At 41.1% G+C, this 26,602-nt stretch overlaps 1 long non-coding RNA gene across 1 annotated transcript in view; it reads right to left on the bottom strand.

Annotated features, from left to right (window-relative positions):
- The window catches only part of LOC132683760 (uncharacterized), a 30,230-nt gene extending 5,627 nt beyond the window's left edge, over positions 1 to 24,603 (bottom strand). The window contains exon 1 of the long non-coding RNA XR_009612370.2: positions 24,404 to 24,603. This is a non-coding gene — a long non-coding RNA (uncharacterized LOC132683760). The remainder of the gene's footprint in view (positions 1 to 24,403) is intronic.
- Positions 24,604 to 26,602: the final 1,999 nt, after the last annotated feature.

The raw sequence follows: 26,602 nt of genomic DNA, 5'->3' as shown, positions 1-26,602 counted from the left end.
TTGAATTGTTTCTTTTTCATATTCATTTGTAAGTGTGCATGTGTGTGTGTGTGTGTGTGTGTAAAATCTTTTGATGGTTATATGTATTAAAAATATTTTTTTCTATTATTCATTTGTATTTTTAATTTTTTATGAGTAGGAAGTATATTTTCTCCTTACATAGATGACCCTTTTCTGGCAGTATTTATTGATAGCTTATCTTTTCCTCATAATGCTACCTCAGTCATGAACATCTCAAATATACGTGGTCTGACAATGGGTTCTTGGTTTGTCCCAATGGTCTATTTGTCAATACTATGCTGCTTTAATTGCTATAGTTCTACAGAACACCTGCGGATATAGTTGTGTGGGTCTTTCCTCCTTATTCTTTTTCAAACTTGCCTTGACTAATCCTGGCCTTTTCTCTTCCACATGAATTTTAGAATCAGGTTGCCAAGTTCTATGAAAAATCCCATTAGTTCATTGGTTTTGAGGAAACCTCAATTACAAAGCTAGATTTCATCCTAAGAAAGTTCATTTGTATGATAAGTATGTTAAGAAGAATGAGCCCTGGGCTAAAATTTGGGGTAGAATATCTTACTATATAAGAGCATTTGGACAAGCCCATTTATAACTCCGGGCTTCAGTGTCCCCATCTGTAGAAGAGTCTGGCCCATGATCATACGATAGCATACCAAGACCAATACCACTCAGAAAGTAATTCCTAAAATAGCCGCATCAGCATCACCTGGGAGCTTATTAGAATTGCAATTAGAATCAAAATCTCTGGGGCGCCTGGGTGGCTCAGTTGGTTAAGCCTCCGACTTCCGCTCGGGTCATGATCTCCCAGTTGGTGAGTTTGAGATCCGCATCGGGCCTCTGTGCTGACAGGTCAGAGCCTGGAACCTGTTTCAGATTCTGTGTCTCCCTCTCTCTCTCTGCCCCTGTCCCACTCATACTCTCCTCTCTCTCTCTCTCTCAAAAATAAACATTAAAAAAATTAAAAAAAAAAAAAAAAAAAGAATCAGAATCTCTAAGGATGGAGCCCAGGAATCTATGTTTAACAAGTATCTCAGGTGATTCTTATGTATGGTGTGTTGGTTAATTTTGTGTCTCAACTTGGTTAGGCCACAGTATCCAGATATCTGGTCAAACAGTATTTTAGATGTTTCTCTACACGAATTTTTTAGATGAGATTAACATTTAAATAAATAAACTTTGAGTAAAGCAGATTATGCTTCATAATGTGAATGGGACTTGTCCAATCACTTGGAGGCCTTAATAGAAAAAAGACTGATTTTCCCCTAGGAATAAGGAGTTCTACCAGCAGACCATCTTTGGACTCAAACTGCAACTCTTCCATGGGTCTCCAATCTGCCAGCCCACCCTGCAGATTTTGGACTTGCCAAACCTCCATAATTACACGAGTCAATTCCTTAAAATAACTCTCTCTCAGATGGATAGATAGATAGATAGATATAGATCTCTCTATGTATATATTGTATATTATTTATGTTTATATTTCTTTCTCTTACTGGTGCTGTTTCTCTGGAAAACCCAGACTAATATACATGGTAAAGTCTGAGAAGCTCACCCTCCAGAGCACCTAGCATAACCCCATCCTTTTATGTATGATTTGTCCAGGTTTACCCATTTGTGAAGAGCTGTGTCTACAGTGTAGGTCACAGGATACCCAGTTTGATGTGTTTTCTGCTGTGCTGTACTGGTTAAGGAAAACACACTGTAAGGAAAATAAACTGAGTGGGTGAGTTACGGAGAGCAGAAATTTTATTTTCACAATGAATTAATGTGAGTTCCACTTAAATAAGGAGCTCACCTGGTAATTCATTTATAAATTTCTACCTGCTTGACAGAAAAAGCAGCAGCAGAGAACTGAAAGAGTGGGCCCAGATACCATTTAAAGCTGAATCATAAATGAAAATAAAGTATCTCTGAAATAAAAATGAAAGACAAGATAAGCTTCTTTTAGTAAAATATTTTATTACCCTCCACAATTTAAAACGTGTACAAGTGTAGGAGCGCCTGGCTGTCTCACTTGATTAAGCGTCTGACTTCAGCTCAGGTCATGATCTCGTGGTTTGTGGGTTCGAGCCCTGCTTCGGGCTTTGTGCCGACAGCTCAGAGCCTGCAACCTGCTGCGGATTCTGTGTCTCCCTCTCCCTCTGCCCTGCCCTGCTCATGCTCTGTCTCTCTCTGTCTCTCAAAAATAAATAAATGTTAAAAATTTTTTTTTTAATTAAGAAAAAACGTGCACAAGTATAAAAGTGGGACCACAGACATAAGTGTAGACATAAGCTCTGTATGCTCACCACTTGGGTCTGGAAAGCATTTCGTGGGCAAAATTAACCAGTCAGGCCCTGGCAGTGTGAGAGATCCATATCCCAATAAGGGGGAATGAGTAAACGCAGCTCTAAACTTCATCCACTTCCTAGTAACATACCCTGATGTAGGGAGAACAGCACAAAAGGATCTAGGGTTAGATCATTGGAAAAATTTCCATAGCGTAAGCACTTTGAATAATGGAATGTACTCTGCATGACCTGAATCTAAATTCCTACCCAGCAAGCCAATGACCTTGGGATCCCAGGTCGAACACTTTATGTTTCTAAATGTACGAACCTATTGCTATCAGAGAGATTTTGCTGACTTGCGCTCAATAATGGATCAGGCCTTAGTGAGTAATCAGTGGATTGAGAAAAAAGGAAATAAAAAAGCATCTTTCCAACCAGCAGATCTGTTTTCTCCCTGTGTGAAGCACAAAACACACAAAATCATGACTACTTCCAACGACTGGAAGAGTTTACAGAAAGTGAAAACTAATCCTCTCATGTGGAATATAAGCTTGGACACACAGACATTTATAACCCTTTATCTCAACTGAAAGGTCTTTGGTGCTTTCAAATGGCTCTGGGTTGTCTGAGGCTGACCTGGGGCCTTGTTAGAAATTTAGCATCTCCTCCGGCATCACTCTTGCTAGGGTGGAGAGCCACACTGAGGCAATGGGGGAGGCCCCTGGAACACTGCATGAATATTTATAAGAGAAAATGTATTAATAGAGCTTAAAGAACGTCTATCCCCAACCCTCCAAGAGACAAAAGAAATGTCCAAGGGAGATAGCTGACTAGAATTTTTTAAGCCACTGATATTTTAAAATCTATTATTTTTAAATGGCACCTCTCCTCTCGGCATCTGAATGGGGAATTTCAAACACACACTGCCCATTCCCTGCCTTTATCAGCTGTCCTCCCAGGGACTCTGTTGGGAAACTTTCTTTTGAGTTTATCAGACCTGATTCTCTACAGAGAAGCCAGCAAAGCCGGTATGTTTCAGAAATGCATATGCTGTCATTAAAATAGCTGTCCGTTCTCCCAGAGTACCTCCCATAAAAGCATTTTAATTCTCTAACCAAAATGTAGTTCAGCCTTTATTCCGCAAAGCCAATTTGTTTATGTTTCCAAGTTCAATCACAATCTATTTGTAAAACCTATTTAGAATCAGAGTCACATAGCCAGAAATGATCATGCTCTAATTTCCTTATTAGAGAGATTCTTGTTGCAGCTGGCAGCTTGATTTGACTGCTCCCAGGGTCTGGAGCGACATGTTCTTAACCTCGTTTCCCGATTTTGTTCTTCATTCCTTTTGTTTTCTTTCCCCTCAAAATACAAATATCAAGCCAGAGAGGAACAATTCCTAACTCTGTTGCTTAGACGGAGGTGAAATAAGAGACTGCCACCTTTTTACCTGTCAAGACATGAACAAGATTGGGCTACACATAATATCTGCAGGAGAGAAAGGAAGGAAATGTTCACAAAACACAGCATGACAAGAAAGATGCTTTAGGATTTGGGTAAAAGGTTGATTATTTCAAAGGACTCGGAATGCTATTTTCTGGATAATTGAATCTGAATTAAAGCAGAAAGCCTTTGTAGCATTTGAGAAATCTACTTTTTCTTGCAAAATTTTCTTTACAAGATAGGTGACTCAATCTTCTTGACATAGCAAGATACATCTTTTCAAGGTAATTTAACAGTTCTCTAACAATGCGGTGTCCTGAAGCGTCTCTGTGTCTGTATCAGTTGGTGAAATCTTACCCATCCTTTAAAGTCTGGTTCAAATGTTATTTTGTGAAGCTTTCCCCAATGTCTCAATATTTTCTTAATGCAACCTAGTCATTTGTTATGTACGGTATTACAGATTTCACTAGTCTAAGCAGAGGATGCTATGAAAACCACAAAGATGCTCCCATCTTGCTTGTAACGGTGGTTAAAATAATGTCATATCACAAGGTGCACCCTGTAATAGATTATCAATTGCCCAGAGACCTTGCCTTCCTTCCATGTCTCTCAAATTAAACTAGACTGAGAAGCAACACGGTCTACTAATAACTAAGTGTCAAATAAATATGTGAAACTTGTCACACAGCGCTAAGCTTGTTTTCCAAGAGTCTGGGGTACAGAGAATCAGGCAAAATGACATGTTCCAGATCTTTGAATTGGACAATTCAACCAATAATATGAATATATTCAGCCAAAAAAAGATGAGATCTTATCATTGCAATGAAATGGATGGAACTAGAGGGTATTATGCTAAGTGAAATAAGTTGAACAAAGAAAGACAAATACCATGTGATTTTACTTACATGTGACATATATAAAACAAACAAACAAACAAACAAACAAACAAACAAAAAACAGAACAGACCTGTAAATACAGGCAAGAAACTGATGGATGCCAGAGGGGAAGGGTTTGGGGGGTTGGGCAAAATGAGTGAAAGAAAGTGGGAGACAGGTTTCCACTTTCTGAATGAATAAGTCCCAGAGATGAAAGGTACAGCACAGGGAATACTGTCAACGGTATTGTAGTAGTGTTGTGTGTGACAGATGGTGGCTACACTTACGGTGAGCATAGCATTGTATAGAGTTGTTGAACCACCATGTTGTAGCCCTGAAACCAATATAACATTGTGTGTCAACTCTAAAAAAAAAAAAAAAAAAAAAAGATGCTTGCTAATTGCTTACCTAATATTCATTCATTCCTCCCCTTTTTCTCACCAACTGAACCTTGAATGTATTAATTTTTTTGAAGGTGTATGTGTCCAATTTAAAACAACTTTCCAGACTCCCAGCAGTTAGGAATGGCCCTATGATCCAGTTGTGGCCAAGGAGATTAAAGAGGAATGCACTGAGTACAACTCACAGGAACTTTTCAGAGGCAATTTCAGCTGGTGTGCTTTTGGCCCTTTAACTTTGGTGTTCTTTTCCCCTTCTTTTTAAATTTTATTTTATTTTTTAATGTTTATTTACGAGAGAGAGAGAGAGAGAGAGAGTGAGCAGGTGAGGGGCAGAGAGAAAGAGGGAGACACAGAATCTGAAGCAGGCTCCAGGCTCTGAGCTGTCAGCAAGGAGCCTGACATGGGGCTCGAACTCATGAACTGAACTGTGAGATCATGACCTGAGTCAAAGTCAGATGCTTAACCAACTGAGCCACCCAGGTGCCCCTCCCTTTCTTCTTGCTTAAGACCTAGACTTAGTGTCTGGTAATACAGCAGCCATTATGTAATCTTAAGGATGATGAAATAGTAAGATTTAAAGAACCTGGACCCTTGATGATGTTGCTGGTTCATGTTAGTCTTGGATGCCAACTCAGATCTGCTCTGGCATGAGACAGTAAACTCCTTTCCTGTCTACATGACCTTTTGTCAGGCGTCATTACTTGACAGATATGCCTTTCTTTTTTTTAATGTTTATTTATTTATATTGAGAGACACAGTGTGTGAGAGTGGGGGTGTTAGTGGGGGACGAGCAGAAAGAGAGGGAGGGAGAGAATCCCAAGCAGGCTTCGCACTGTCAGTGCAGAGCCCAATGAGGGGCTCAAACCCCCAAACTGTGAGATCATGACATGAGTTGAAATTGAGTCATATGCTTAACCAACTGAGCCACCCAGGTGCCTCCAGATATGTCCTTCTTAACCAATAGAGAGGCCCAAAGTAAACTTGCCTGGGACTTACTTGTCCAAACACACAACTCCTACAGCTCGAATATCAGTTGCCCCCACCATCTCCCCTTACGATAACGCTTGACAGTCATTTCAGAAAACCTGGCAACCCACATCAATGAAATTCCCAGAGATTATCAAGCCCTCTTGTTTTTAGCCAATTTTTGTATTGCCAAATAAAATATTTTTACTTGCTAAATCTAGTAACCCTACCATTTTTGGGGGAAACTGTCTAAAATGTTTTACAAGCTTTCCAAATATCTTGAACACTTTGTAATCTTAATATTTTCTGCATGTTTCTGTGATTACTACATTCTGCTTTCTATACAATGCTCTTTGTTAATGTTTACTCATGTGTTTCCTCTATATTCAATGGTTCCAGTATGCTAAGTTTATGTTTGTAAGTGCATGCAAACACACACACACACATTTTCTCCCTCTTGCCAGTTGGGAGTGTTTTACTGACAGAATGGCCACCTATGATATCTTGGCCTTGCCTATCCAATTTACTCTTTAACACCTGCTTTTAATGTGACTATGCTAGGATTTTGTCTAAACTAAAAGTAAACAACTCTAAATAATGATTTAAAGGATGAAGCTATCAATAAAAATGGTGGATTTTGTGGTATTTATTTTCACATAAATGTTTCTGGCCTCCTGATTCTTGACTGTGTTTGGTTGCAATACCTGTATATTCAAATGATCTCTCAATAAGAGAGGTGCTGCTGTGTAATATTGTCTCTTTAAACACTTGCCCATTCTGTGTGTGTATACATGCATGGGCATCCCTGCATAGGGATGCTCACACACACGTGCACGTGTGCACACACGCGCATACACACACTTAGTTGTCACTTGAGAGCTTTTATGCCCTGAAAGTCTATTTATCTGAACATCGTCTGTGCTAGTGTTTAAGTTCCTTGATGGCCTAGATGACAGCGAATAATTTTATTGAATACTCTTGACACGCAGCATTACTCATCAGCTGGGCTTGATCAGTGCTCTCTGTTGGTGTCAATTCTCTGTATATTCTTGCTTCTCAAGCAAGGACTGGCAGCAAAAGCATAGCCAGGTTGCTTAGGAGAAAAGCAGAGTCGAAAATCCTTCCCCAGACCTACCAAATCAAAATCCACATTTTTAACCAGACCCCAGATGAGTCCTATGCACATAGAAGTTTGTGGAGCACTGATACAGAGCAGGGGTTCTCAGACTTTAGTGCCTCAGAGTCACCTGGAGTGTGCACTGAAATACCAGTTTCTGGGCCCCACTTCCGGAATTTCAGATTCAGTAGTTTGGGGCGGGGTCTGAGAATCTGCATGTCTAACAAGTACCTGCTGGTGTTTGGAGACCAAGGCCAAGTCTTTTTGAGAACCACTGCTCTCAAGGAAGCTAAATGACAAAACTGTCAAAATGCAACGGCTTAATAATCAGAAAGCTGCATTTTAGCTTTTATTCTTCAAGTATCTAGCTGTGTGACCTTGAGAAGGTTGTTTTACTGTCTCTCTTTTTCTCATCGGTAAATAAGATGATTTGAGGATCAGCTCAAGCACAGAACTTGTCTTCTTGGCATCTGTTTACACGTCTGGTCTCCCCTGTACATTGTCAGCTCCTTGAAACCAGGAACCACATTTTAATTATTGTTGTATCCCCAGTGAGACCATAGAAGTCTCTCAGCTGAATGAGTGAATAAATGAGCAAATAAAGAAATGAATCCAAGATAGGAGGTACAAGTTGTAAAAGCATTTTTAAAATGAAAGATATTATTATTGTTGTATATGGTACCTAGTTTTTTAAGATTGGTGATTAAACTACTATCGTGTCAAGGACACTAATAGTAATAATAATAATAATCATAGCAGCAACAACTAACATTCCTATGTTAGATGCAAAAACTAATAATTTTTTTGAATTTATTTTGAGAGAGACAGAGACAGTGCAAGTAGGGGAGGGGCAGAGAGAGAAGAAGAGAGAGAATCCCAAGCAGGCTCCACACTGTCAGCGGAGAGCCTGATGCAGGGCTCAAACCCACAGAACCGTGAGATCACAACCTGAGCCGAAACCAAGAGTTGGATTCTTAACTGACTGAGCCACCCACGCGCCCCGCAAAAACTGATAATTGAGGAAGAAGACATATCCAAGATATTGAATCCAGTAGGCATGAAACCATAAGATACCAGGAGGCATGAGTTGATATGTCTAGGGAGATGAGGATTAGAGCAATTAAACTAGACTCAAGGCACTGGGTGTTGTATGGAAACCAATTTGACAATAAATTTCATATATTTAAAAAAATAAATAACTAAGTAAATAAAACAAACCTCAAAAAAAAAATAAATAAATAAACTAGACTCAAGGACAACCAAAAATGCTACCAAACTTATAGACAACATCTACTTTAAGGGTGGTACCACTGCTTGGGTGAGTCAGAGGATTTCTGGGAAAAGACTCTGCAATTCCATGCTTAGCAATTTAGCTTTCTTTGTGACAGCATTGCAAGGGTGAGCAGTGATGGGAGTGGCAAGTCGAATTTATATCTCCCTACATCCCAGTTCCTTGTATGACCTCAAAGCTCCAAGCCAGGTCTACGCCCCAACTCTCATTCCACAGGTCCTGGTAACTGCAAGGGACTCAACCTGGCTTAGAATCCTTCAGTTCCTAGTGAACAAGGTGCATGGGGTGTGACACCAGGAATGTTTCCAACTTCTTTGTTACCTTAGAAACTGTAAAGGTTTCCCTTACCACGTCTGATTGCAACAAAAGCAAGAAGCAAATGTTCCTGCCTGTGCCAAGAGAATAATGCTCATAGAAAGAAAGATTGGATCAACAGCTCTATATGTACGAAGAGCAGTTGAATGTGATCAGGGACCAGCATATCATTTTATTAAGAGAGAGTAGATACCCTTGGTACTTGAGAACTCAAATTTGTTTCCTCAAGAAGTTTTCATTTTCCTCTGCTGTGCACATCTGTCACCTACTTGCTTGCATTGATTTTTTTTTTTTAAGGAAAAAAAATGCAGCATACAACTCGTCTACAATGTGGCGAGATTTAATTAATGTTTGGGAAGTATTTTGAGCTTCTTTGATGAAAGATGTTGGCTGCCACTCGTGTTCTTACTGCACAATTTTCCTGGTGGTTGTTAAGGTCTTAAAGTGAAATAAAAATTCAATGGGATCTGAAACACTGCTGATGGGTTGAGTTTTTATTCAGTAAGTTAAAGAAAATAACACATTAGAATCACCTAAGCACACGAGAGTGTACCTGCAGCGTTGCTAAACTATAACCCAATATATCTGCAGAAGGAAGAAAAAAAAGATAACAAAGCCCAGAAAGCGGGTATTAGCTTTCTACCAATAGATAATTGTAATGCCACTGTGGGTTCCTGAAAGATACACCAATACAATTGCCAGGAGTCAATACCTGGTGTTTTAGGCAAGTTACTTGCAAAAGTTGAATATGGCCACTATTTGAATGAGATCAACAAGGAACAGAACATTTAAACAGAGCCAAATGTGGGTATAGCAGGCATCAACATCCATGTATTTGTGTATGCAAATTAGTTTAAACATTTGATAGGTTTCAAATTATTGTGAATGGCTTTTCCTTCTCTCTGATGACATGGAAATATCCTACCCTCCAAGCCGTCACACTTCCCTGAGCACCGCATAGGCTCCCTTATTGGAAACACAAATCTAACAAGTTTAGTTAGCTGGTTGCTGAACCCATGGCTTATTCCCAGCCAGAAATTAGATAAAGGAGTGGGGCTGCTACAGAAGGCGCCCTGGTATCACCAAAGAGTGACATAGATGTTCTTGCCAAAGATTTCATTCAGCAGGCAATTCAGTCTCAGTGCTCACCGTCTTCAGTATCTGTCCAGGTTGGTTAGATGGCTGGCCCGTCAGTCAGCAATTCGGTAACACCTTATTATCTGCCTGTGTCCTGTGTGGCGCTGTCCCGTCATTCCAATGAAATTCCCATCTTCCTGGATGTATGTCCTGTTGACACACCGGCTGGGCAGGACCCAAGGACCCATCCCACCACAGCTTAGCATAAGTGATGCATGGTCTGAACGCTCCCAAGTACCGAGAGCCATCGCCGAGCAGCCATTTGTCCAGGATCTGTTGGGTTTGGGTCTGAGCCCTGCAGTTCAGCACACTGATCTGGGTTCAAGTCCTCCTTTCCTAGCTGACATGAATTAAATAACCCCAGCCATTTACTCATTCTTCCGGAGTCTCAGTTTCCTCAACAGTAAAATGCGCATTATAATGGGACCTAACTCAAAGGGCTGTTAAGAGGATGGCATGAGACAACACGGGAAGGCACTCAGGTTTGATACAGGTTGATATAGGAGACACGTAGAACTAGAAGGGGCTTTGATAGTCAACTTATCCTAATACCTCATTTTTTAAAACGAGTTCCAGAGAGAGAAGTGTCACAGACAAATGTTGGCAGAATAGGAAATTAGATGAAAGAAAAGAAAAGCAATTGCATATCTAGTCTATGCCAGAAACCTCACATCTACTATCATTATTAATCTTCCAAAAGTTCTCTGAGGTGGTGTTATCATTTTCTTTCTTTCTTTTTTTTTTTTTTAATGGAAGGAAAAAGCTCAGAGAGGTTCCGTGAAGTGGTCAAACGCCACACAGCAGGTGCATGCTGGAGCTGAAAGGCAAACTCGCGCATTTGAGTCCAAAGTCCACACCCATGCCTCTCTACTGTTTTGTCTCCATGTAGAAGGCAGGACTCCTATTTTTAGGTAACCTACTTGATACTGGGTGTAAAATCCTTAAAACTAATCAGAACACACCCGAGCTATTATTACTGAGGGAGATTTAGTTGTATCCTAGAGGTGCTTAATGGGACGGTCCCTTTTTAGCTGAAATCCGAATATCAACATGTTTCTTCCTAACAAAGGCAGAGAAAGGTGGCTGTTTTCACATTCTGCCTTCATGTGGCAGAGAATGCTAATAGAGGAGAGGCACACAGACAGGGCATGGAGGGCATAGTCTGAGCAGACAGAGCCACGGTGCCAGGTAAACAATCCCAGAGAGAGGCCTGTCTTGGCAGTCAGAGGTGGGGATACTGCACAGGTACTGGAAGAGCCCATGTCTGTAGAAATCAACAGACAAAGGCTGTATTCAAAGGGAAATCTGAGGAATGACACCGGCAGAGATGGAAAAAATCTGCAGGTAGTAACAGGCCCCAGCAAAAGCCGCCACCATACCAGCACCGCCACATAGTGAGAACCTGCAGAACCTGAAAGCAGAGGTGTCCTGGCCGGGCGGAAGCAGTGACTATTCCCTTAGTCACGGGAGGAACAGGAAATTTTCCCTGGTTCCCCATGGATCTTTTGCAGAGGCAGTTGTAGTTACTCACGTGGGATCTGAGATCAGACTGCTTGGTGTGAATCCCGGCTTCTTCGCAGCTTGCCAACTGTGTGACCTTGAGCAAGTTGCCTAACCTCTCTGTGTAGCTCAGCTTCCTCATTTATAAAATGGGTTGAAAAGCTGTACCCACATCATAGGATTATTGGGAGGATTAAATAAGTAAATTTGCGCATGGATGGTAGTTGGAATAATTGGGGGCACCTAGTAAGAGCTCAGTAAACTGTAGCTGTGATTATAACTTCAGGGTTTGCTCAGATGATGAGATAGGCTTTACGTCTGGCATCCAGTAAATACTGGATGAAGGTTCACTGTTATTTTATACTTGCATATATTTAACATTCACAAGCTTGGTAGGCATTAAATGGTTGGATTAACCCAACCAGTATGGTTGTAAATAGATATCTGGTCTGGGTAAACCCTACCTGACCTATGGCCGCCAAGATTCTAGCAAAAGAGCAGATAACTGGGAAAGTGCCACTTCCCCACCCCCTCCGCCCACCGTGCAGAAGGCTGCTCCAAAAACAGATTTCTGTGTGGTGCCTACAATGTCATCCACTGATATCAGATTATGGTGCAGTTTCTTTTTCTGAAGACATTGGCAGTAAAAGGACGCCAACCACAAAGTAGGATTCAGATTCTCTTCCAAGCAATCATATGTATTAAAGGTTATCATAGTATGTATATGGCACCAGATGCCCTTCCGTGAACCTTTTCCAAAATTCTCCCAGAGAAAGCTCTGACTTGCTGCTTTATTGCAGAGAGCTGCGGAGGAGGGGGTGGGGGGGCGCTAATAATACAAACAATAGGCACTTTATTTTAAAGGATCATAGCCCATCTTAATGGGCAAAAGCTGAGAAAAGTGAGATTCGTGAAAAGCAGCAGGAAATTATACTGACCATCTTTGCACCACTCAATTGAGATTCAGAATGAGGTTCACCCAAAGGCCACCTTCCGACTGGTGATTTACATGGTATGAGTTAAGTAATAAAGCAGCCATGGAGGAAAACTTACTTAAAAAAATATTGCTTCCTCTGCTGCCTGACTGGCAGGTTGAGAATGAAGCAAGACCATCTACAGAGAAAGCAGAGAATGTGGGGTGCATGTGGAGGTGGTCAGGACAGAGAATCAGGTTAGGATGGCTTCGTCTCTAACCAAGAGGTTTTGAAATTATCCAGAAAGAAAAGAAGACCTGGAATCCTGAGGTCCATAAAAAATAAAGCAATATGCAGCTTTGTGACAAATAAGACTGCCAGCAGAAAATATGCTGTTTCTGGCCAGCTCTTCAAACCTACTGAATCATCTGCCCAAAGGCAAAGCATTTGTGATACTAAATAACCCAGTCTTAAACTGTCCAGTGTGAAATTTGTTTTTTTCTTAAAAGAAGTAGCTTTGTATTCTCAGGCTGTGTTTGTGTGCCCATGCAGTCTGGCCATTTTGAGAGACGTGACCAGTCAAGGCAATTGAACCACATCAAGTAAGAAGTCTCCTTGGTGTGATAGCATGTTGAATTTCAGCTTCACTCTCCTCTCAGGACCCTCAACCGAGTAAAGACAGCAGTGTGGCTGACCAGCCGACCAGGCAGCCAGTCAGGTGGTTTGTTATTCGGTCAGGCTATCTACAACGCCCTCTGGAAGATTCTACAGGGTACAGTTGGGAACGAGTGGAAACCTGGTTTAAAGTGGTTACCAGATGACCAGCTTAGAGTCACTCAACCCCCAACACAGAGAACTTGAGAGCTGTGCGTCTTTAGTTTGACATGACTATTAGCCACTTTGATTCCTCCTGGCAGGAAGAGTAGAAGTGAAATTTGTGCAAATCTTCCTTTTGATGTAATGAAGCATTCCATAAACTGAAAATCTTAAGACCCAATTATAAAGGCCAAATTGCTATTTTACTTACTAAGATAAAAAGCTATGGTCTCAGTCATTTGCTTTTTGTAATTTCCCTTATCTCATGGATTCCTCACAATAAGTCCACGAGAAAAGTATTCGTTCTGGTCACGGATCTATCTGTTAGTTGCAGGTAACACAGACTCAATTCAGCTCAAACAAAACAAAACAAAACAAAAACAAAAACAAAAACAAAAACAAAAAAACAGGGAGGAATGAAGGTTGGGGATTATTGCAAGGTTAAGGTACAGTCTCACTGGATCTAAGAAAAACTGAACAATCAGGCTTCAGGACAGACGAGACAAAACTGAGGTAGTTCCGAGAACTGTCACTCTCTACTCCCACCCCTCTCTTGAGTCAGTGTCCACCATGGTCTGAACATTTGCAGTATGATTGGGGTACAAAGATAACCCATTATCAGGAACTAAAGTGAGGTGGCCATTGCCAGAGAAAAGGATTTGAGCAAAGCTTACCTCGCAAACAATTCTAGTATAGCATTACTATCTCCATTCACCACATAAGGAAACTGGGGCATAGGAAGGTTAGAAGGGCTTAATCTTACAGTTAGCAGGGAGCTCTAGGCCTCCTGAGAGAATGGGTGTTGCATTCAGACAGATCTATGTTGAAATCCTCTAGCTCACTTGCTGCTGGATCCTGGGCAGGTTTAATCTCTTCACACTTCAATTTCTTCACCATCAAAGTGGGCTCATGTCAAAGGTTTGTTTTTAGGGTTAAATTAGATGAGATGATCCATTTAACTCATCTAATTTGGTGCCTGGAATACAGCAGCATGCAAAAAACAACACTAGTCCTCTCACCTGTGAAACCACATCCTAAGCTGCACCACAGTTGACCATGGAATGTAACTGATCTTTTGCTCTTCCTCCTCCAATGCATGTGCTGTCACTCCCGGAGACTGCCAGCTCCTTAGACCATGTCTCCTCTCTCTCGCACCCCTCCCTGGGCTGGCTGAGCATTTTGGCAGTCTCTCCAAATTCCTGTGGAATTAAACTGGCTGAATGCGTTCCACATGTCCCTCTCTTCCCTGCAAATCCATTAAGGACCACACCCCATCTTTACATTTCATTGTGTCTTCCTCAGGCTATCAGCTTCTCTGGGGTGCCAACATGGTTTTTTCTTTTTCCTTCTGTCTCTCTTTCATGGAGCTCCACCTGGAGGTCAGTGGCTTCGGTTTGTTATGAAGACAAATTTATTGCAGAAGAAAAATGGCCTCCAGGCGAGGAGGGCTGTTCAACTTCAGGTGACTCCAGATAAAGAGAAGAAATCCTGAATTCTACTTCTTGGGTACATTATCATGGGATTTCTTTGTTGGGGGTGGGGGAGGGGGAGAGCAGGGAGGGAGGATGACACACAATTGTCATCTCACAAACTTCTTCTCCCAGTTACATGCAAAGTCTGGATGTCAACAAGGAGCTCAAGTATCTCCTAGACAAGGTGCTAACTTTGAAGAGAGATATCCATCCCACAGGATGCATAAAAGATAGAAACAGGAACTTGCATTTGACACATACTATCTTGTGTCTGTACTTTACATACAGTACTTCATTTCCCCAGCAACCTTGCAAGGTTGGGGATATTATTCCAATTTTACAGATAAGGAACACTGAATAATAACCCTAAGCTATGCAATTAGTAAGGAATGTGCTGGAACCCAGCAAGGGGGCTGCTGCAGAGAAGATACCAAGTCAGTCTTGCTTCCAAAAACCATTCATTTCCTTCTTTGATGTTTTAGGCAACTCACCTTGGCCACCACTAACTGAGAGAGAAGACTGGTACCCAAGGGGACTGGCTGAGCAGAGCAGAAAGAAGGAATAGAGTTGTTTTGGAACAAAGCCACTAGTTGACCATCACTGAAAAAGAAAGATTTGCACCACTAGTTTGGAGCCGTTGAAAGACCATCATCAGCACGTGGGCATTTGGGCTAGACTGAACCAAGCCCTATCCGTTATTATACATCCTTGAGCAGGTTACTTAACCTTGCTAAGTCTCAAGTTTCCTCACTTGTTAAAAAGAAGAACGATAGTGGTGCCTACCTCATACAACTTACTGTAAAGAGTAAATGCAAAAGCTTGCATAAAGTGTTCCTTGCTTAGGAAAAGGCCTGTATATAGCAAGTACTCAAAAAATGTTAGCTATTATCGGGGTCCCTGGGTGGCTCAGTGGGTTAAGCGTCCGACCTCGGCTCAGGTCATGATCTCACTGTTTGTGAGTTCGAGCCCTGCATCGGGTTGTGTGCTGACAGCTCAGAGCCTGGAGCCTGCTTCGGATTCTGTGTCTCCCTCTAACTCTACCCCTCCCTGGCTTGTGTTCTGTCTCTTTCTCTCAAAAATGAACAAATATTAAAAAAAATTTTTTTTAATGTTAGCTATTATCAATAGTGGACAATTTTAAATAAATGGGGATTACTTTGTCACAGAAATTGTTACCAGGATGATAAATAAGATGTCCTTCCTTAATGAAGAGATGTGATTCATTTACAAATAGCACACATTTGCATGTAGACAATAATGTGATAATATCATTAAATGCAGTTTGTTCCTCTAACAAGTTTGAAGGTATTACTTCCCATTGATGCTGAGCCCCACCCCCTTGTTTACATTGTTAAATTGCTTAGCAACCCCTCTTCTCGTCTTAAGTAGAGGTAAAACAGTGCAATCAAGAAAAGGACAGGGGTCCCTGGCTGGCTTAGTTGGAAGAACAAGTGACTCTGGATCTTGTGGTCATGAGTTTGAGCCCCATGTTGGGTGTAGACATAAAAATCACATTTATTTTAAAGTACCTTCTCATGATTTTGACTTTTTGTGATTTTGGATGATTCTTCATATCCCTTGTGTAAGGTGAGGGCTGACCACAGTAGCTAGGTGTGTTGGTGGAAGGGTGAGAATCATCTTGGGAAGAGACGGGTCTCTGTGCTCTTGGTTGCAGATTTCCATCTCATCAATAATTCTTCACTTTCTCTTCCCTGCCTTTCAAATCTTGCCTAGCTCAACAATGAGAGAGAAAAGAAAGGTGGTAGTGATAAACTCTGCTTACATAGAAAAAGACAGAAACATTTACATCGTGTGTTTTCAAAGGGCACCAACCCAGTCTTTGTCTGTTACTGTATGAGCAGAGAAATTCATGAGCCTATGACACCTTGAAATCCCATCAGTATCAATATCCCTGTGCCAAGGGTAACATTCTCAGCTTTTTGATAGCAGCCTTTCCTATCCTTCACATTACCACACTGTGTGCCTCATCTGTAACCTCTTCTAGAAAGGCTCTCATCATTGGTACTTCATTCTAATTTATGTTTTCAAACAAGGGAGGAAAAAAAAAAGAGAGAAGCATGTATTCAATTTTATGATTGACTTATAAAACCTCAGGTAAGTTTTCTAACATGAATTTTTGAGGGCTGATCACTTGGACTGCTACAGCCAACACTCCAAAATTGCTCTCCATTTCAGGTGGAGTCCTTTCCATGCTATATTGTCTTTCTGCCTGTCTCTTTCTCTCCTCCCTCCTCTTGAATACTGGACTTGGGATCAGGAAACCCTCCGCCTCCAGATTTACCTCAGATCTAGTTTCTAGCCTCATTAGTTTGGGGCCTTGAATAAATCACTTTACCATTCTGAACATCTATGTTTCTAAATGTCCAATGAGATTGCTGTATCACGTAAATGCAAAAGTCCTACCACACCTCCAAAATTTCTAACCATTCATTTATCTGAGGACTTTCACTTTTGGACAGAATGTAATGATCCCAGTAAGCTAACAGCAATACTGTAGCAAGAAGGAAAAAGAAATAGGTACATTGAAGACATCATTAAAAACACTGAAGAGTGATGGATGCAAAGAAATTAGACTGAAATTCCTAAGGAGTTTATAATCACCAGCTGCTGGCTTCCCGAGAAGCATATGCCCACTGTGGGTATAGGCTGAAGGCTGGATTTGGGCCATGCAGGCCTCTACTGGGAAAATAGGAACACAGCAGAACTATTGGTGAAATGGGATTGAAGTAATGTATTTGGTATAGGATTGAAGTAATGGATTAGAAAACAGAGAAGTGCCAAATATAAGACCCATTCCCTTAAGGATGGTGGGGAAAGCTTATGTGGGCTAACCCAGAAAGGGAGAATAAGTTTTTTTAATAATCTGCAGTGTCTAGGAGACAAAGTCCCACTAGAAATAAGAGTTTTTGATGAATGGATAACAGTTCTTCCCTTTAAACCATTTGCCAGATTTTGAACCTATGTGAAATGGGAGTCTCCAAATCTCTGCAGGCTCCTAACCTCTGAAGAGCAGAACTGTTAGTGTTAAGGATACAAGGAGTTTCTAGGCTCCCCATTGAAAGCCCAAAGATGCCCTTTGCAGAGAACAGGGACCAACCAGAGGGCAACTGGTTTATCTACCAAGATTTACTCAAAGCTGCAACCCAGCCTCACACACAGCTCAATCCCTACCTGTCTGCCTACCAAAGGAAGGGAAGAGTCCTTGATGGTACAGGATTTCATCTGAGCATTCTGGGATTTTTTTTGTTTTGTTTTGTTCTGGATTATTTTTGATACCCAGTTTCTATAATACAATTCAAAATTACTAACATGAGAAATGAACGGAAGATGTGATTGATAATCAAGAGGAAAAAATCAAATAATAGAAGCATACCCACAGATAATTCAAATGTGGTAATTAGCAGAAAAGGATTTTAAAATCATTAAGATTTTTATATGAAAAAATAGAGAGAAATGAAATAAAAGATTAAGAATTTCAACAGAGAATTGAAATTGTTAAAAAAATCAAATAGGATGGGAGGAAGGGGAGGGTGGGTGATGGGTATTGAGGAGGGCACCTTTTGGGATGAGCACTGGGTGTTGTATGGAAACCAATTTGACAATGAATTTCATTAAAAAAATTAAAAAATCAAATAGGTATTCTAAAACTGAAAAAATACAATAATATATTATTTAAATTGAACAATTAATTGGGTAAGTGTAATAGAACATAGACCACAGATTTTTTAATTCAAAGACAAGATCATTTTTTAAAAACAGTAGCCCAATTTGAAACAAAAAAGAGAGGGAAAAGAGTAAAAAGAACAGAATAAAATATAAGAGACATATGGTACACAGTAAAAAAAAAAAAAAAAAAAAAAAAAAAAAATCCAATACACGTATAATTGAAGTCCCAGAAGGAGAGGAGAAGGGGACTGGAAAAGAGCAATTGTTATAGAGATAACAACTGAGAATTTTTCTGAAATTTATCAATGATATCCACTCCACTCACAAATTCAAGGAAGGGAAACAGGGAACACTAAGAAGAATAAAAACAATGAAAACCACATTTAGGGACATCATATTCAAAGTGCTGGGAAGTAAAGACTAAGAAAAAAATCTGAAAAGAACCAAAGGAAAAAGAGACACATTCTGTTCAATATCAAAAGGAGACTGATGGCTGACTTTTCAATAGAAACTATGGAGAGGTCCCTGGGTGGCTCAGTCGGTTAGGTTTAGCGTCTGACTTCAGCTCAGGTCATGATCTTCCAGTTCATGAGTTCAAGCCCCGCATCAGGTTCTGTGCTGACAGTTCAGAGCCTGAAGCCTGCTTCAGATTCTGTGTCTTCATCTCTCTCTCTGCCCCTCCTCTGCTCTCTCTCTCTCAAAAATAAATAAACATTAAAAATAATAATAGTAAAAACATAGAAACTAAGGAAGCCAGAAGATAATGTTTTAACATCATTAGACCTGAAAGAAAAATGCAACACCGAATAAAATTATACCAAGTGAAAATGTACTTCAAAAGTTAAGCCCAAAATAATGATATTTTCCAACAAAGTAACTTTGACTGAGTTTGGCTCTGGAAGCACCATAAGATTTACTAAAGGAAAATTTTCAGGCCAAAGGAAAAGAATCCTGGATGGAAATAGTAAACTATGGGAAGAAATGAGGAGCACTATAAAGAATAAATTTGTGTACAAGATTTTTTTTAATATCAACTTTTTAAAAGAAAAATAAGAAAAGATTATTGAGAATATAATGTAGGAGTCAAATGTTAGCTAGTGTCACAAAGAACCAGAAGATCTAAATGAGATTAAACTATTGTAAGTTTCTTGAGTTACTTGTGAAATGGCAAAAATGCTAACCTACAAGATATATTGGGAAGCTAGGAAGGCACAATAATTTTCTAGGAAAAAAGACATAAGAAAATGAAGAATGTATAATAAGAAACTACTAGAGGAGAAACATGGAAAATAAATACTTTAAAAGAAGGTAAAAAAAAAAAAAGGAGGCATAAAAGAACAAAGCATAAATGGGAAGAATAGAAAAAATAACAAGTAGAAATAATTAAATGAACTATGTCAGTAATTTTATACATACATGGACTAAACACTCCAATCAAAAAGGAAAGATAAAATGGATTTTTTTTTTAAAACACAAGACTCAATTATAGGCCCTTTATAATAAATATATTTTAAAGTTTAATATATTTATCTGGGAGGAGTAAGGCAAGGGCTTTGAAGATTAAGTGCCCTGGGTTTGAATTCTAGCATCTAATTATAAACTGTTTGAACATAGGTAAGTTACATAACTTCTCTGAGCCTCAGTTCCCTTATCTATAATAAAAGAGCAATAATACTTATCTGAGAGGGTTTTTGTGGGAATGAAATAAAGTTAATGAGAAAAACCAGAACAGGCTAGAAAAGCCTCAATTAGTAATAGGTATTACTGTTACTGTCATCACCACCACCAATGATCCCAGTTTCTCTTAGGGAGGGGCTGTAATATTGTGGTTAATGGCTTGGGTGCTGGAATCACACTGGTTGGCTTTTAATTCCAGCACTGTCATTTATTAGCCACATGACCTTGAGTAAGTACTTAAACTCCTACACCTTGGTTTTCTCACCTATAGAATGGGTACCTCTCAGAACTGTGAAGAGAAAAATGAGATCATCTATTAAGACACTTAACACATTGCCTGGAACATGAGTGCTCTCTACACAGCAGCTGGAGTGACCATTAAAACATAAATCAGATAACGTCAATCACTTGCTCAAAAGCTTTTCGTGTCTTCCCACTGCACACAGAGTAAAAGTCAAAGCTTTACAATCACCTACCAGGTCCACGAAGATCCATTACCTTTTCTGAACTCACCTACTAGCTACCCCCTCGTTTATGCCACTTACTTTACACACCTGTCTCCTTGCACTCCCTCAAATTAGTCAGGTACGCTGCCTTCTCAGGGCTATTGTACCGACAGAGTCCTCCTCCTGGAGAGTTCTTCCCTCTGCAATCTCCATCCCACCCCTCAGATCAGCATGGCTGGCTCCTTTACCATTTTTGGGTCTTGCTCAAATCCATTATTCAGTGAAAGTGTCTGGGACTACCCTATGTAAAATTGTACCTCACTATTTCACCACTTCCCAGGTTTATGTTTTTCCTTAGAAGAAATCACCATTTAATTTTTTTTCTATTAAAATTCTTTATTAGTTTGTTGTATGTTTTCTCCCATTACAATATAAGCCCATGAAGGCAGGGATTTTTGTCTTTGACCCTTACTATGCCCTGTAGCACTTAGACATCTACCTGGCACATAGTAGGCACTTAAAAAATACTTATTCAGTAAAAGAATTTAAAAGTTAGGGGCGCCTCGGTGGCTCAGTCGGTTAAATGTCTGACTCTTGATTTCGGATAAGGTAATGATCTCATCGTTCATGAGATCGAACCCTGCGTGGGGCTCTGCACTGACAGCCCAGAGCCTGCCTGGGATTCTCACTCTCTCCTGCTCTCTCTGTCCCTCCCCCACACGCGCATGTGCACGAGCACGCTCTCTCTCTCTCAAAATAAATGAACATTTTTTTCTTAGTGACCATTATCATTATTTGCTTGTCTGGTCATTTCTTCCTCCTCTTCCTTCTTTAGTAACAATTGGTGGTATTGAACTTGAGACATAACTCAGCTCAGCCATCCCTTCCTCAAGGGGTTCTCCCCTGAATTTCCCACATCAGTTCCTCCTGTTTTGCCTTCTCACAACATTGATCTCTGTTGTATGGTTATTTGGTTTAAGTCTGTCTTTTCTACTAGACCTATATTGGTAGACACCTCATCAATTAGTATACTTAGTACAGTGCTTGGCATGTAAAAAATACTCAACAAATAAATAAATGAATGAATGGGTGGAATAAGCTCTTGCTTTATTTTGCCTATTGTAAAACTAATTTTACATGTTACTTAACCCCTCTGGCTGTGCTATGTTTAGTTTTTGTTCATGATTAACAAGCTTTGGCATTTTTAATGTGCCATTTCCTCGTTGACACTGAACTGTGTAACTTAGGCTAAGCTGTGTTCCGGTAAGTATTCACAAATATTTTTCATTGATTTGTATTCAGAGTAAAAGATGAAAGAGCAATAGGTTGCCAGTTAGCAAAAATTCATTTACTGTTGTTCAGATCTGCGAAAGCATCCAATTAATATTATGCATGAATATTTCACAATAGAAGAATCCTGGAAGTTAGTCTAGTAATAAAAAGAACAAAGTGAAGATAGACGCATTCTTCTTTTTTGGGATGGAGAGATTATGGCAACCCGTAGTGCAGGCAAGAGGAAGGAACGGTCATTTATTGGGAGTCTGTCATGTGCCACATTCCATGCAAGATACTTTGTATGTATGATCCCATTTGGTCCAAACCACGAGTGTGGTGGAGATGAAAAAAATGCCAGCAAGTGCAGACATGTATGCACGTGTGCTCTTATGCAACCATATTTGTAGGTATTTGAAATTAACAGGCTCTAGTCCTGTCTCTGCTTCATATTAGCTGCTCAAGCTTGAGCAGGTCACTTCATGCCACTGAGCTTTGGTTTCCACATTTGTAAAGTGTGGATCATAAGGTCTATCTCACAGAGCTGGTATTAAGATCAGATAAAATAATGGATATGAGCATTCTTTGAAATATCGAAAGCGTGTGTGTGTGTGTGTGTGTGTGCCTGCATGGTGTTATAAGGATCAAAGAAATAATGTCACCCTTTGGATATCAAAATATATTTTCATTTTCCCTGGTGAAAGCGAGATGTGGGGTAAAGTCATATTGTATCAGCTTATTAGCTGTTCACTTATTGCAACTCAATCTAATAAACATATTAAACACTTGTGATGTGCCAGACTCCGTAAAGCCAAGAAGAATAAAATGAACTAAGCATGATCCTGCCTCAAGGAGTTCACACTTGAAAGGAGGAAGCATACAGGTATAAAAATAACTATAAGATGCAAGGCAGAATATGCATAATTATATATATATTAGGGAATTACACCCAGTAACCTATACAATAAATATATATTGAATAACAGCTGTGGGCCAGGCACTGTTCTAGAACCCAACAAAACAGTAGAGAAGAAAATTTTTTTAAATAACTGGTTTTCATGGGGCTTACATTCTAATGTGCAAAAAGGGAGAATAATCTCATAACCCACAGGATAAACAAACCAATCTGTGTTAACTGCTGTGCTGCAAATAAAAATAGGGTAACGTGATAATGAGTTCTGGATGAGCAGCGGTCAGCTAAGGTTTCTGTTATCTGAGCTGAGGCCAGTATGACACCGAGGCAGCTTGGAGGAGAGCTTCTGAGAGAGAATTCTCCCTAGCATGAAGCACAAGAGCCCAGAGTCTGTGGGCGCAAGGCTCAGAAAGAAGACACCATGTGAAAGCGTGCTCTGACAAAACGTGAGGAAGTGAGCGAGCTGAGAGCCCAGCAAGGGTGGATGGGGCCAGACCACATACCACAGTTTGCTCTCGTGTAAAGAACTGGGGGGATCTAAGTGAAGCACAGTGGGGAGCCAAGGAAGCCAAGAAAGAAAGGAGATGTGATCTGATTTACATTTTAAAAAGAGCAATCTGGTTGCTATGTGGAGTGGGTAGGCTGCATCGAAGAGAGAGGGAATCCAGGAAGACCAGAAGAGATGCTATTTTTGCAATCCAGGTGAAGGATAAGCAATAGTGACTTGTAAGTAAGCTAGAAGCCAGCTAGATGTGGGGAGAGGGACAGATGCAGGATACATTTTGGCGGTAAGCCAACAAGAATTTGAAGAGGAAAAAGGTTGTTTCTAAAAGAAGAAGGCCTCAGTGTCTATCTTTAGTTCGAAATCCTTTTATGTCAAACAATAAATTAATTCTATAAATATACCTAATGTACATGTAAGCTACCATTAAAGTTCTTTGGCTTTTTAAGGGTAGTACATGCTTATTAAAGAATTGCAAAAAAAGAGAAAAGCAACAATTAAGAAAAACTATATACGTATATATAATGTAAAATATGCTGTATACATATCTAAAACTAGAATGCCTATATTTTTCCCCAGAAATACGATTTGATCTTGTGTTTCTGAGGTGGTTGTGCTATATCAGATTGTGCCCCCCCACCCCCCACCCCCCGCTTTTTTTCTGTAGCATCTTTTGAAAACTGAAAAGTTTCCCAACATCAACACAAACACCAGATGTGGACATTGTTTCATGTAAGGGAGATAACTTCCACCCACTGGGGCAACGGGACTGGGAATGCCCAGTTATCTTAGCGCGTCAGGGGCTGGATGGAGCACAAGTCCATCTCACCAAGGCCTGAAATACAATGCAATCAGACAGGTTGCTGTAAACCCATTCCCTTCCGTGCTTGGACGGGGGTGGAGGGAGGGTGCAGCTATTTACAGCAACAACTGTCTGAGCAAAGACTGCGTAATGCAGTCCCTTGGTGTGAGCGCCCCCCCCCCTCCCATCCCCCGCCCCGCAACTCCCCGTGTAAACCCTAGGGATTCCGTGGAGGTAAGGAATGGATGGGAGTGAGTCGTTGCGGGGCAGGCCAGGGAAGGAGTACTGTAGAGAGCCGTGGGGCCACCGGGGCAGGAGGTATGTTCCCACTCCCCATCTCTGCACCCGCTGGCCGGATGCAGCCTCCCGGAGCCCGCGGGGCTGAAATGTGGCATGCATCAGCTCCCTGCAGCATCCTCTCCCCTACGGCGCGCAGTAATGGATCTGTGCGTCCTAAAAGAGGAAGATAATGCCGGGTTTAGCGTATAAATAGCTGGTTGTACGCTCGCCCTGCGAAGCATTGATTGAGAGAGCCAAGCTGACTATTGATCTAATTTTAACTTACATTTTAGCACGCACCCTCTCCGCCTCCCTGCCGTTGTTCGGAGCGGTGGAGCTCGGGGCACCATCGTCTCCTGCGACCGCCAGAGGGCGGACCACTCGTGTCCCCGCCGCCCTGCCCGTCTGGCCTGTGTTTACGCAGACACACAATGCCGGCCTTTATTGGGTCTGAAAAATAGGAGTTTGATTTTTCTGCGCCGGGATGACCTCATCACTCATGAAAGTCAGAGGGAAACGGGGAATTGGATGACAGGCAGTTAGGAAAATAAAGGTTGCATTTCACCCCCTCCCACGTCACCACCTACACAGAGCGCTAGGGATGTGCTTCTGATTTTAAAACCACTTTGAGGAAGCCGGGAAGCGGGGGAGGGCGGTAGGAGTGGAATGTTAAATTCCTCTTGGTACCCTGCCACCGGGTGTGCTGAGGCTTCTGTTTAGGTTAGTGTCACCTATTGACCACCTCCAAGGCCTCAGTATTGAATTGGCACCAAATGCCAGAGGACCAACACTCTCTAGGAAAGAGTGGCATACCTTTAAAATATTGTTAGTTATTGCAAACATGATTCATCTGGCCAAGGTATAAATAATGGTCATCAGCAGTTTTATACTGCTAGCTTGGAAATTTCAGATCTGCTTATGACTTCAAATGAATAGTGTGGAAAGTAAAGCTTATCTACATTTTTGTTGCCACCTTTTGGGACCACAAACTATTGTAGGGCAACCTATATGTGTCTAAGAAGGGAGACAGAAGATGGGAAAAGATGCCTCCCCAGAAATTCCCCAGACCTAGAACTCTGCATTGGGACTTTCCTTCTGGGGTTGAGTGAAACATATCAAGAGAAGCTGAAACATATCAATAGAAGCTGATGTTTGTGTCAGGCATTCTACTAACCATTTTACGTTTGTTGCCTCATTAAATCCTTAAGACAACCAATCAGTTACCTTCTGTTATTATCCCCATTCTATAGTTGAAGAAATTGAGGTGAAGTCGGGTAGCTAGAAAAGAGCAGCCTCAATAGTGAGTGACCACAGAGCCCTCGCTCTTGATCACCATGCTACATGCCTTGAAGACATGCCTATCACTGGCAAAGTCTTAAACTTTCTGCATCTCTAAGCACAGGAGACCATGTGTGAATACAGGATGGCAATTCTCAAGTAGGCAGCTAGGCCAAACCAAAAGCCTCTTCATAGGGTGAGCTCTTGAAAAAGTGAAAAATGTACAAAGAAATTCTCATCTGAAGCATTGTTCCTAACAGTAGCTTATAAGCTGGAAATAAAGTGACCAGAAGAAGGAGACTTTCAGTAAAGGGCCCTCACTTGGCCAGTCATTCAACAAGTATTTGCTTCCAGTGGCCAGGCCATAGTGGTGGGCACTGGGATACTATAAGGAAGAATATAGACATGGTCCATCACCTCATGGGAACTCCTGAGAGAGGAGGTCATAAATAAGTGAACAATAAAACCCATAATTGTGATTTGCAATGATTGTAAAAGGGACATGATTTATTTGGGGAGGGGAAGATAAGGCAGGCCTGTCTGAGGAAATGACATTCCATCACGGAGCTACGTGGAGAGCAGGAATTAGCCAGGCAGAGGATGGGAATGAGCACACCACAGACAGACAGGGAAGGCTTTGAGGAGGAGCCGGTGATGAATGGGAGAGAACTCTGTAGAGCTCACAGAGGGTCTTGTAAACCCGAGTGAGGATTTCAGACATCATCTTAAGTGCAATGGGAAGGAAGAAAGACCCCTTGATGAGTTTTAAGCTTGAGAGTAAAGTGATTTGATTTACATTTTAGGAAGATTACTTTGTGATGGGAAGAATGGGTGGGAGATAGGACAAGGGCATGGGCATGAGGACACTATCAGGAAGTTAGTACAGTAGCTCAGGGGAGAGATGACAGCAACTTGGATGAGGGCTGCCATATTGAAGACAGAGAGAAGTGGATGACCTATTTGCAAGTTTGGTGATGGCTGGATCCCTCAGGAGAGCTGAGGAATAGTGAGGGGTCAGACGCCTCTTCCAGTTTCTGGCTTGAGGCACCGAATTGAATGAGGCATCCTTAACACATCCAATGGACCCAAAAAGAGGAGCAAGCTGGGCCAACTATTGGCTTAATGAGTCTTTCTTATTTAAAGAGTAAAGGCTGCTGTCCATCCAGACAGAAAGGAGACTTCAAAAGGAAGCTTTGGGTGGTTGGTC

This window comes from Panthera onca, chromosome C2, assembly GCF_046562875.1.
Source record: "Panthera onca isolate mPanOnc1 chromosome C2, mPanOnc1 haplotype 2, whole genome shotgun sequence".
NCBI classification, from domain to species: Eukaryota; Metazoa; Chordata; class Mammalia; order Carnivora; family Felidae; genus Panthera; species Panthera onca.
The sequence above is the reverse complement of the archived record's forward strand: the minus strand, read 5'-3'. Positions and strand labels throughout refer to the sequence as shown.